Below are 11,796 nucleotides of genomic sequence, written 5' to 3' on the forward strand. Positions count from 1 at the left end.
GAGACAACGTTTCAGAAAAGGCATTGTAGCAAACCAAAAAAGAAATTTTAAGCGCAGCAGAGTAACCAGCTCACATACCTGTTAGCTCAGGTGAGTTTAAAAGGCTGCTGTTGATAACAAGGGCATTTGCTAAATAGATGGTGTGTGTGCAACAATATACTGAAAGGTCAATTATATTGTGCAGCTTATCTCACCACCTGTAGTTATTTAGGTGAAAGCTCCAAAATGCTTGCCTAATATGTCTGTTTATCCAAAAGGAAGTATAGAGGGAGAGCTAGATAGATAGCATTGCATTACATTACATTACATGGCAATGCAATGCACAGTTGCTGAAGTTGAACCAAAATGAGCTTGTCATCTGGCTTCTGCAACTTTTAACATGAAAAATCCAATGAGGAGAAGAAAAGCAAAGCCAAAGAGTCCATCCCAAAATCCGACAAACAAGCAAAATGAACAAAAAGCATTGAATTCAATTCTTTCTGATTTTAGAAACTGCATTAAAGAAGGGGTGCACCGGTCCTGGAGATACTGCAATACCAGGTCAATGCGTGGAGTGGACAGAGCAAGCTCTTTTTCCATCTCCCTGTTCTAAAAATCCATTTAATATATGGTCCCCAGATAGGGGACGTATCAGATATTAAACTGATAAGAACAGATACTACACTTGATCTTAGCCAAAAGGCCGAGAAGCGATAACCAGAATTGGTTTCCGACTACGGTGCCACCCAAGGATTCTGAAAAGTCCATTTGTGGAGATGGCCACCTGGACTCCCGTTAAGAAGACATGCTGTCAACCTCTAGATCCCTCACATGCCTGCACTTTTCGGCTTGCTGCTGCTGCAATCCACGCGTTTTAGATCTGCATAACTCCACCTCTTTTAGCACAGTACCCTCAACCCCCGGCTGTTCCCACCCGCCTCAACACCGTTGGAAGGGAGGAGAACCAATTAAGGCGGGGGGGGGGGGTGGAACGAGCAGCTGTCTACCCTTAGCAGGAGGGTTGCTGATTAATTACCTCTCCTGCTGCTGCTGCTGCTGGCTGTCCAGCAGCAGACTGAAGGTGGCTGCTGCTGTGCGCAGGTATATAAAGGCTCAGAGCCTATTATGACACGCGCAGCCAGCGTTCCATTGCCACATTCCGTCTACTGCAGGCGGGATACCTGGATGGCTGAATGTCACTGAGAAGCTCACAGAGACCGCCATAAGCAACAGTTTAAAAGAATGCCACAGACTAATCAACCAAACTTTTTGGGTTGGTTTCTCTTTTATAGTCTGCAGGCATTAAATGAAAGAAGTCAGTGTTCTAGCAGAGGGAGACAACGTTTCAGAAAAGGCATTGTAGCAAACCAAAAAAGAAATTTTAAGCGCAGCAGAGTAACCAGCTCACATACCTGTTAGCTCAGGTGAGTTTAAAAGGCTGCTGTTGATAACAAGGGCATTTGCTAAATAGATGGTGTGTGTGCAACAATATACTGAAAGGTCAATTATATTGTGCAGCTTATCTCACCACCTGTAGTTATTTAGGTGAAAGCTCCAAAATGCTTGCCTAATATGTCTGTTTATCCAAAAGGAAGTATAGAGGGAGAGCTAGATAGATAGCATTGCATTACATTACATTACATGGCAATGCAATGCACAGTTGCTGAAGTTGAACCAAAATGAGCTTGTCATCTGGCTTCTGCAACTTTTAACATGAAAAATCCAATGAGGAGAAGAAAAGCAAAGCCAAAGAGTCCATCCCAAAATCCGACAAACAAGCAAAATGAACAAAAAGCATTGAATTCAATTCTTTCTGATTTTAGAAACTGCATTAAAGAAGGGGTGCACCGGTCCTGGAGATACTGCAATACCAGGTCAATGCGTGGAGTGGACAGAGCAAGCTCTTTTTCCATCTCCCTGTTCTAAAAATCCATTTAATATATGGTCCCCAGATAGGGGACGTATCAGATATTAAACTGATAAGAACAGATACTACACTTGATCTTAGCCAAAAGGCCGAGAAGCGATAACCAGAATTGGTTTCCGACTACGGTGCCACCCAAGGATTCTGAAAAGTCCATTTGTGGAGATGGCCACCTGGACTCCCGTTAAGAAGACATGCTGTCAACCTCTAGATCCCTCACATGCCTGCACTTTTCGGCTTGCTGCTGCTGCAATCCACGCGTTTTAGATCTGCATAACTCCACCTCTTTTAGCACAGTACCCTCAACCCCCGGCTGTTCCCACCCGCCTCAACACCGTTGGAAGGGAGGAGAACCAATTAAGGCGGGGGGGGGGGTGGAACGAGCAGCTGTCTACCCTTAGCAGGAGGGTTGCTGATTAATTACCTCTCCTGCTGCTGCTGCTGCTGGCTGTCCAGCAGCAGACTGAAGGTGGCTGCTGCTGTGCGCAGGTATATAAAGGCTCAGAGCCTATTATGACACGCGCAGCCAGCGTTCTATTGCCACATTCCGTCTACTGCAGGCGGAATACCTGGATGGCTGAATGTCACTGAGAAGCTCACAGAGACCGCCATAAGCAACAGTTTAAAAGAATGCCACAGACTAATCAACCAAACTTTTTGGGTTGGTTTCTCTTTTATAGTCTGCAGGCATTAAATGAAAGAAGTCAGTGTTCCAGCAGAGGGAGACAACGTTTCAGAAAAGGCATTGTAGCAAACCAAAAAAGAAATTTTAAGCGCAGCAGAGTAACCAGCTCACATACCTGTTAGCTCAGGTGAGTTTAAAAGGCTGCTGTTGATAACAAGGGCATTTGCTAAATAGATGGTGTGTGTGCAACAATATACTGAAAGGTCAATTATATTGTGCAGCTTATCTCACCACCTGTAGTTATTTAGGTGAAAGCTCCAAAATGCTTGCCTAATATATCTGTTTATCCAAAAGGAAGTATAGAGGGAGAGCTAGATAGATAGCATTGCATTACATTACATTACATGGCAATGCATTGCACAGTTGCTGAAGTTGAACCAAAATGAGCTTGTCATCTGGCTTCTGCAACTTTTAACATGAAAAATCCAATGAGGAGAAGAAAAGCAAAGCCAAAGAGTCCATCCCAAAATCCGACAAACAAGCAAAATGAACAAAAAGCATTGAATTCAATTCTTTCTGATTTTAGAAACTGCATTAAAGAAGGGGTGCACCGGTCCTGGAGATACTGCAATACCAGGTCAATGCGTGGAGTGGACAGAGCAAGCTCTTTTTCCATCTCCCTGTTCTAAAAATCCATTTAATATATGGTCCCCAGATAGGGGACGTATCAGATATTAAACTGATAAGAACAGATACTACACTTGATCTTAGCCAAAAGGCCGAGAAGCGATAACCAGAATTGGTTTCCGACTACGGTGCCACCCAAGGATTCTGAAAAGTCCATTTGTGGAGATGGCCACCTGGACTCCCGTTAAGAAGACATGCTGTCAACCTCTAGATCCCTCACATGCCTGCACTTTTCGGCTTGCTGCTGCTGCAATCCACGCATTTTAGATCTGCATAACTCCACCTCTTTTAGCACAGTACCCTCAACCCCCGGCTGTTCCCACCCGCCTCAACACCGTTGGAAGGGAGGAGAACCAATTAAGGCAGGGGGGGGGGTGGAACGAGCAGCTGTCTACCCTTAGCAGGAGGGTTGCTGATTAATTACCTCTCCTGCTGCTGCTGCTGCTAGCTGTCCAGCAGCAGACTGAAGGTGGCTGCTGCTGTGCGCAGGTATATAAAGGCTCAGAGCCTATTATGACACGCGCAGCCAGCGTTCTATTGCCACATTCCGTCTACTGCAGGCGGAATACCTGGATGGCTGAATGTCACTGAGAAGCTCACAGAGACCGCCATAAGCAACAGTTTAAAAGAATGCCACAGACTAATCAACCAAACTTTTTGGGTTGGTTTCTCTTTTATAGTCTGCAGGCATTAAATGAAAGAAGTCAGTGTTCCAGCAGAGGGAGACAACGTTTCAGAAAAGGCATTGTAGCAAACCAAAAAAGAAATTTTAAGCGCAGCAGAGTAACCAGCTCACATACCTGTTAGCTCAGGTGAGTTTAAAAGGCTGCTGTTGATAACAAGGGCATTTGCTAAATAGATGGTGTGTGTGCAACAATATACTGAAAGGTCAATTATATTGTGCAGCTTATCTCACCACCTGTAGTTATTTAGGTGAAAGCTCCAAAATGCTTGCCTAATATATCTGTTTATCCAAAAGGAAGTATAGAGGGAGAGCTAGATAGATAGCATTGCATTACATTACATTACATGGCAATGCAATGCACAGTTGCTGAAGTTGAACCAAAATGAGCTTGTCATCTGGCTTCTGCAACTTTTAACATGAAAAATCCAATGAGGAGAAGAAAAGCAAAGCCAAAGAGTCCATCCCAAAATCCGACAAACAAGCAAAATGAACAAAAAGCATTGAATTCAATTCTTTCTGATTTTAGAAACTGCATTAAAGAAGGGGTGCACCGGTCCTGGAGATACTGCAATACCAGGTCAATGCGTGGAGTGGACAGAGCAAGCTCTTTTTCCATCTCCCTGTTCTAAAAATCCATTTAATATATGGTCCCCAGATAGGGGACGTATCAGATATTAAACTGATAAGAACAGATACTACACTTGATCTTAGCCAAAAGGCCGAGAAGCGATAACCAGAATTGGTTTCCGACTACGGTGCCACCCAAGGATTCTGAAAAGTCCATTTGTGGAGATGGCCACCTGGACTCCCGTTAAGAAGACATGCTGTCAACCTCTAGATCCCTCACATGCCTGCACTTTTCGGCTTGCTGCTGCTGCAATCCACGCGTTTTAGATCTGCATAACTCCACCTCTTTTAGCACAGTACCCTCAACCCCCGGCTGTTCCCACCCGCCTCAACACCGTTGGAAGGGAGGAGAACCAATTAAGGCGGGGGGGGGGGTGGAACGAGCAGCTGTCTACCCTTAGCAGGAGGGTTGCTGATTAATTACCTCTCCTGCTGCTGCTGCTGCTGGCTGTCCAGCAGCAGACTGAAGGTGGCTGCTGCTGTGCGCAGGTATATAAAGGCTCAGAGCCTATTATGACACGCGCAGCCAGCGTTCCATTGCCACATTCCGTCTACTGCAGGCGGTATACCTGGATGGCTGAATGTCACTGAGAAGCTCACAGAGACCGCCATAAGCAACAGTTTAAAAGAATGCCACAGACTAATCAACCAAACTTTTTGGGTTGGTTTCTCTTTTATAGTCTGCAGGCATTAAATGAAAGAAGTCAGTGTTCCAGCAGAGGGAGACAACGTTTCAGAAAAGGCATTGTAGCAAACCAAAAAAGAAATTTTAAGCGCAGCAGAGTAACCAGCTCACATACCTGTTAGCTCAGGTGAGTTTAAAAGACTGCTGTTGATAACAAGGGCATTTGCTAAATAGATGGTGTGTGTGCAACAATATACTGAAAGGTCAATTATATTGTGCAGCTTATCTCACCACCTGTAGTTATTTAGGTGAAAGCTCCAAAATGCTTGCCTAATATGTCTGTTTATCCAAAAGGAAGTATAGAGGGAGAGCTAGATAGATAGCATTGCATTACATTACATTACATGGCAATGCAATGCACAGTTGCTGAAGTTGAACCAAAATGAGCTTGTCATCTGGCTTCTGCAACTTTTAACATGAAAAATCCAATGAGGAGAAGAAAAGCAAAGCCAAAGAGTCCATCCCAAAATCCGACAAACAAGCAAAATGAACAAAAAGCATTGAATTCAATTCTTTCTGATTTTAGAAACTGCATTAAAGAAGGGGTGCACCGGTCCTGGAGATACTGCAATACCAGGTCAATGCGTGGAGTGGACAGAGCAAGCTCTTTTTCCATCTCCCTGTTCTAAAAATCCATTTAATATATGGTCCCCAGATAGGGGACGTATCAGATATTAAACTGATAAGAACAGATACTACACTTGATCTTAGCCAAAAGGCCGAGAAGCGATAACCAGAATTGCTTTCCGACTACGGTGCCACCCAAGGATTCTGAAAAGTCCATTTGTGGAGATGGCCACCTGGACTCCCGTTAAGAAGACATGCTGTCAACCTCTAGATCCCTCACATGCCTGCACTTTTCGGCTTGCTGCTGCTGCAATCCACGCGTTTTAGATCTGCATAACTCCACCTCTTTTAGCACAGTACCCTCAACCCCCGGCTGTTCCCACCCGCCTCAACACCGTTGGAAGGGAGGAGAACCAATTAAGGCGGGGGGGGGGTGGAACGAGCAGCTGTCTACCCTTAGCAGGAGGGTTGCTGATTAATTACCTCTCCTGCTGCTGCTGCTGGCTGTCCAGCAGCAGACTGAAGGTGGCTGCTGCTGTGCGCAGGTATATAAAGGCTCAGAGCCTATTATGACACGCGCAGCCAGCGTTCCATTGCCACATTCCGTCTACTGCAGGCGGGATACCTGGATGGCTGAATGTCACTGAGAAGCTCACAGAGACCGCCATAAGCAACAGTTTAAAAGAATGCCACAGACTAATCAACCAAACTTTTTGGGTTGGTTTCTCTTTTATAGTCTGCAGGCATTAAATGAAAGAAGTCAGTGTTCCAGCAGAGGGAGACAACGTTTCAGAAAAGGCATTGTAGCAAACCAAAAAAGAAATTTTAAGCGCAGCAGAGTAACCAGCTCACATACCTGTTAGCTCAGGTGAGTTTAAAAGGCTGCTGTTGATAACAAGGGCATTTGCTAAATAGATGGTGTGTGTGCAACAATATACTGAAAGGTCAATTATATTGTGCAGCTTATCTCACCACCTGTAGTTATTTAGGTGAAAGCTCCAAAATGCTTGCCTAATATGTCTGTTTATCCAAAAGGAAGTATAGAGGGAGAGCTAGATAGATAGCATTGCATTACATTACATTACATGGCAATGCAATGCACAGTTGCTGAAGTTGAACCAAAATGAGCTTGTCATCTGGCTTCTGCAACTTTTAACATGAAAAATCCAATGAGGAGAAGAAAAGCAAAGCCAAAGAGTCCATCCCAAAATCCGACAAACAAGCAAAATGAACAAAAAGCATTGAATTCAATTCTTTCTGATTTTAGAAACTGCATTAAAGAAGGGGTGCACCGGTCCTGGAGATACTGCAATACCAGGTCAATGCGTGGAGTGGACAGAGCAAGCTCTTTTTCCATCTCCCTGTTCTAAAAATCCATTTAATATATGGTCCCCAGATAGGGGACGTATCAGATATTAAACTGATAAGAACAGATACTACACTTGATCTTAGCCAAAAGGCCGAGAAGCGATAACCAGAATTGGTTTCCGACTACGGTGCCACCCAAGGATTCTGAAAAGTCCATTTGTGGAGATGGCCACCTGGACTCCCGTTAAGAAGACATGCTGTCAACCTCTAGATCCCTCACATGCCTGCACTTTTCGGCTTGCTGCTGCTGCAATCCACGCGTTTTAGATCTGCATAACTCCACCTCTTTTAGCACAGTACCCTCAACCCCCGGCTGTTCCCACCCGCCTCAACACCGTTGGAAGGGAGGAGAACCAATTAAGGCGGGGGGGGGGGGTGGAACGAGCAGCTGTCTACCCTTAGCAGGAGGGTTGCTGATTAATTACCTCTCCTGCTGCTGCTGCTGCTGGCTGTCCAGCAGCAGACTGAAGGTGGCTGCTGCAGTGCGCAGGTATATAAAGGCTCAGAGCCTATTATGACACGCGCAGCCAGCGTTCCATTGCCACATTCCGTCTACTGCAGGCGGAATACCTGGATGGCTGAATGTCACTGAGAAGCTCACAGAGACCGCCATAAGCAACAGTTTAAAAGAATGCCACAGACTAATCAACCAAACTTTTTGGGTTGGTTTCTCTTTTATAGTCTGCAGGCATTAAATGAAAGAAGTCAGTGTTCCAGCAGAGGGAGACAACGTTTCAGAAAAGGCATTGTAGCAAACCAAAAAAGAAATTTTAAGCGCAGCAGAGTAACCAGCTCACATACCTGTTAGCTCAGGTGAGTTTAAAAGGCTGCTGTTGATAACAAGGGCATTTGCTAAATAGATGGTGTGTGTGCAACAATATACTGAAAGGTCAATTATATTGTGCAGCTTATCTCACCACCTGTAGTTATTTAGGTGAAAGCTCCAAAATGCTTGCCTAATATATCTGTTTATCCAAAAGGAAGTATAGAGGGAGAGCTAGATAGATAGCATTGCATTACATTACATTACATGGCAATGCAATGAACAGTTGCTGAAGTTGAACCAAAATGAGCTTGTCATCTGGCTTCTGCAACTTTTAACATGAAAAATCCAATGAGGAGAAGAAAAGCAAAGCCAAAGAGTCCATCCCAAAATCCGACAAACAAGCAAAATGAACAAAAAGCATTGAATTCAATTCTTTCTGATTTTAGAAACTGCATTAAAGAAGGGGTGCACCGGTCCTGGAGATACTGCAATACCAGGTCAATGCGTGGAGTGGACAGAGCAAGCTCTTTTTCCATCTCCCTGTTCTAAAAATCCATTTAATATATGGTCCCCAGATAGGGGACGTATCAGATATTAAACTGATAAGAACAGATACTACACTTGATCTTAGCCAAAAGGCCGAGAAGCGATAACCAGAATTGGTTTCCGACTACGGTGCCACCCAAGGATTCTGAAAAGTCCATTTGTGGAGATGGCCACCTGGACTCCCGTTAAGAAGACATGCTGTCAACCTCTAGATCCCTCACATGCCTGCACTTTTCGGCTTGCTGCTGCTGCAATCCACGCGTTTTAGATCTGCATAACTCCACCTCTTTTAGCACAGTACCCTCAACCCCCGGCTGTTCCCACCCGCCTCAACACCGTTGGAAGGGAGGAGAACCAATTAAGGCGGGGGGGGGGGGTGGAACGAGCAGCTGTCTACCCTTAGCAGGAGGGTTGCTGATTAATTACCTCTCCTGCTGCTGCTGCTGCTGGCTGTCCAGCAGCAGACTGAAGGTGGCTGCTGCTGTGCGCAGGTATATAAAGGCTCAGAGCCTATTATGACACGCGCAGCCAGCGTTCCATTGCCACATTCCGTCTACTGCAGGCGGGATACCTGGATGGCTGAATGTCACTGAGAAGCTCACAGAGACCGCCATAAGCAACAGTTTAAAAGAATGCCACAGACTAATCAACCAAACTTTTTGGGTTGGTTTCTCTTTTATAGTCTGCAGGCATTAAATGAAAGAAGTCAGTGTTCCAGCAGAGGGAGACAACGTTTCAGAAAAGGCATTGTAGCAAACCAAAAAAGAAATTTTAAGCGCAGCAGAGTAACCAGCTCACATACCTGTTAGCTCAGGTGAGTTTAAAAGGCTGCTGTTGATAACAAGGGCATTTGCTAAATAGATGGTGTGTGTGCAACAATATACTGAAAGGTCAATTATATTGTGCAGCTTATCTCACCACCTGTAGTTATTTAGGTGAAAGCTCCAAAATGCTTGCCTAATATGTCTGTTTATCCAAAAGGAAGTATAGAGGGAGAGCTAGATAGATAGCATTGCATTACATTACATTACATGGCAATGCAATGCACAGTTGCTGAAGTTGAACCAAAATGAGCTTGTCATCTGGCTTCTGCAACTTTTAACATGAAAAATCCAATGAGGAGAAGAAAAGCAAAGCCAAAGAGTCCATCCCAAAATCCGACAAACAAGCAAAATGAACAAAAAGCATTGAATTCAATTCTTTCTGATTTTAGAAACTGCATTAAAGAAGGGGTGCACCGGTCCTGGAGATACTGCAATACCAGGTCAATGCGTGGAGTGGACAGAGCAAGCTCTTTTTCCATCTCCCTGTTCTAAAAATCCATTTAATATATGGTCCCCAGATAGGGGACGTATCAGATATTAAACTGATAAGAACAGATACTACACTTGATCTTAGCCAAAAGGCCGAGAAGCGATAACCAGAATTGGTTTCCGACTACGGTGCCACCCAAGGATTCTGAAAAGTCCATTTGTGGAGATGGCCACCTGGACTCCCGTTAAGAAGACATGCTGTCAACCTCTAGATCCCTCACATGCCTGCACTTTTCGGCTTGCTGCTGCTGCAATCCACGCGTTTTAGATCTGCATAACTCCACCTCTTTTAGCACAGTACCCTCAACCCCCGGCTGTTCCCACCCGCCTCAACACCGTTGGAAGGGAGGAGAACCAATTAAGGCGGGGGGGGGGTGGAACGAGCAGCTGTCTACCCTTAGCAGGAGGGTTGCTGATTAATTACCTCTCCTGCTGCTGCTGCTGCTGGCTGTCCAGCAGCAGACTGAAGGTGGCTGCTGCTGTGCGCAGGTATATAAAGGCTCAGAGCCTATTATGACACGCGCAGCCAGCGTTCCATTGCCACATTCCGTCTACTGCAGGCGGGATACCTGGATGGCTGAATGTCACTGAGAAGCTCACAGAGACCGCCATAAGCAACAGTTTAAAAGAATGCCACAGACTAATCAACCAAACTTTTTGGGTTGGTTTCTCTTTTATAGTCTGCAGGCATTAAATGAAAGAAGTCAGTGTTCCAGCAGAGGGAGACAACGTTTCAGAAAAGGCATTGTAGCAAACCAAAAAAGAAATTTTAAGCGCAGCAGAGTAACCAGCTCACATACCTGTTAGCTCAGGTGAGTTTAAAAGGCTGCTGTTGATAACAAGGGCATTTGCTAAATAGATGGTGTGTGTGCAACAATATACTGAAAGGTCAATTATATTGTGCAGCTTATCTCACCACCTGTAGTTATTTAGGTGAAAGCTCCAAAATGCTTGCCTAATATGTCTGTTTATCCAAAAGGAAGTATAGAGGGAGAGCTAGATAGATAGCATTGCATTACATTACATTACATGGCAATGCAATGCACAGTTGCTGAAGTTGAACCAAAATGAGCTTGTCATCTGGCTTCTGCAACTTTTAACATGAAAAATCCAATGAGGAGAAGAAAAGCAAAGCCAAAGAGTCCATCCCAAAATCCGACAAACAAGCAAAATGAACAAAAAGCATTGAATTCAATTCTTTCTGATTTTAGAAACTGCATTAAAGAAGGGGTGCACCGGTCCTGGAGATACTGCAATACCAGGTCAATGCGTGGAGTGGACAGAGCAAGCTCTTTTTCCATCTCCCTGTTCTAAAAATCCATTTAATATATGGTCCCCAGATAGGGGACGTATCAGATATTAAACTGATAAGAACAGATACTACACTTGATCTTAGCCAAAAGGCCGAGAAGCGATAACCAGAATTGGTTTCCGACTACGGTGCCACCCAAGGATTCTGAAAAATCCATTTGTGGAGATGGCCACCTGGACTCCCGTTAAGAAGACATGCTGTCAACCTCTAGATCCCTCACATGCCTGCACTTTTCGGCTTGCTGCTGCTGCAATCCACGCGTTTTAGATCTGCATAACTCCACCTCTTTTAGCACAGTACCCTCAACCCCTGGCTGTTCCCACCCGCCTCAACACCGTTGGAAGGGAGGAGAACCAATTAAGGCGGGGGGGGGGGTGGAACGAGCAGCTGTCTACCCTTAGCAGGAGGGTTGCTGATTAATTACCTCTCCTGCTGCTGCTGCTGCTGGCTGTCCAGCAGCAGACTGAAGGTGGCTGCTGCTGTGCGCAGGTATATAAAGGCTCAGAGCCTATTATGACACGCGCAGCCAGCGTTCCATTGCCACATTCCGTCTACTGCAGGCGGGATACCTGGATGGCTGAATGTCACTGAGAAGCTCACAGAGACCGCCATAAGCAACAGTTTAAAAGAATGCCACAGACTAATCAACCAAACTTTTTGGGTTGGTTTCTCTTTTATAGTCTGCAGGCATTAAATGAAAGAAGTCAGTGTT

General features: G+C 45.0%; 9 non-coding genes across 9 annotated transcripts; all 9 read right to left on the reverse strand.

Annotated features, from left to right (window-relative positions):
- Positions 1-503: 503 nt before the first annotated feature.
- Positions 504-694, reverse strand: LOC141191068 (U2 spliceosomal RNA). Its single transcript, XR_012265071.1, has one exon. It is a non-coding gene; the product is annotated as a U2 spliceosomal RNA (small nuclear RNA).
- Positions 695-1,816: 1,122 nt separating this feature from the next.
- LOC141191069 (U2 spliceosomal RNA) lies at positions 1,817-2,007 on the reverse strand. Its single transcript, XR_012265072.1, has one exon. It is a non-coding gene; the product is annotated as a U2 spliceosomal RNA (small nuclear RNA).
- Positions 2,008-3,128: 1,121 nt separating this feature from the next.
- LOC141191070 (U2 spliceosomal RNA) lies at positions 3,129-3,319 on the reverse strand. The gene has a single exon (XR_012265073.1). It is a non-coding gene; the product is annotated as a U2 spliceosomal RNA (small nuclear RNA).
- Positions 3,320-4,440: 1,121 nt separating this feature from the next.
- LOC141191071 (U2 spliceosomal RNA) lies at positions 4,441-4,631 on the reverse strand. Its single transcript, XR_012265074.1, has one exon. It is a non-coding gene; the product is annotated as a U2 spliceosomal RNA (small nuclear RNA).
- Positions 4,632-5,752: 1,121 nt separating this feature from the next.
- On the reverse strand, positions 5,753-5,943 carry LOC141191072 (U2 spliceosomal RNA). The gene has a single exon (XR_012265075.1). It is a non-coding gene; the product is annotated as a U2 spliceosomal RNA (small nuclear RNA).
- A 1,117-nt stretch (positions 5,944-7,060) lies between these two features.
- Positions 7,061-7,251, reverse strand: LOC141191073 (U2 spliceosomal RNA). The gene has a single exon (XR_012265076.1). It is a non-coding gene; the product is annotated as a U2 spliceosomal RNA (small nuclear RNA).
- A 1,122-nt stretch (positions 7,252-8,373) lies between these two features.
- Positions 8,374-8,564, reverse strand: LOC141191074 (U2 spliceosomal RNA). The gene has a single exon (XR_012265077.1). It is a non-coding gene; the product is annotated as a U2 spliceosomal RNA (small nuclear RNA).
- Positions 8,565-9,686: 1,122 nt separating this feature from the next.
- On the reverse strand, positions 9,687-9,877 carry LOC141191075 (U2 spliceosomal RNA). Its single transcript, XR_012265078.1, has one exon. It is a non-coding gene; the product is annotated as a U2 spliceosomal RNA (small nuclear RNA).
- A 1,120-nt stretch (positions 9,878-10,997) lies between these two features.
- On the reverse strand, positions 10,998-11,188 carry LOC141191076 (U2 spliceosomal RNA). The gene has a single exon (XR_012265079.1). It is a non-coding gene; the product is annotated as a U2 spliceosomal RNA (small nuclear RNA).
- Between the last annotated feature and the right edge of the window lie 608 nt (positions 11,189-11,796).

Source organism: Phyllobates terribilis, unplaced genomic scaffold, assembly GCF_046119375.1.
Source record: "Phyllobates terribilis strain yellow unplaced genomic scaffold, ASM4611937v1 Scaffold_40__1_contigs__length_11209783, whole genome shotgun sequence".
Taxonomy (NCBI): domain Eukaryota; kingdom Metazoa; phylum Chordata; class Amphibia; order Anura; family Dendrobatidae; genus Phyllobates; species Phyllobates terribilis.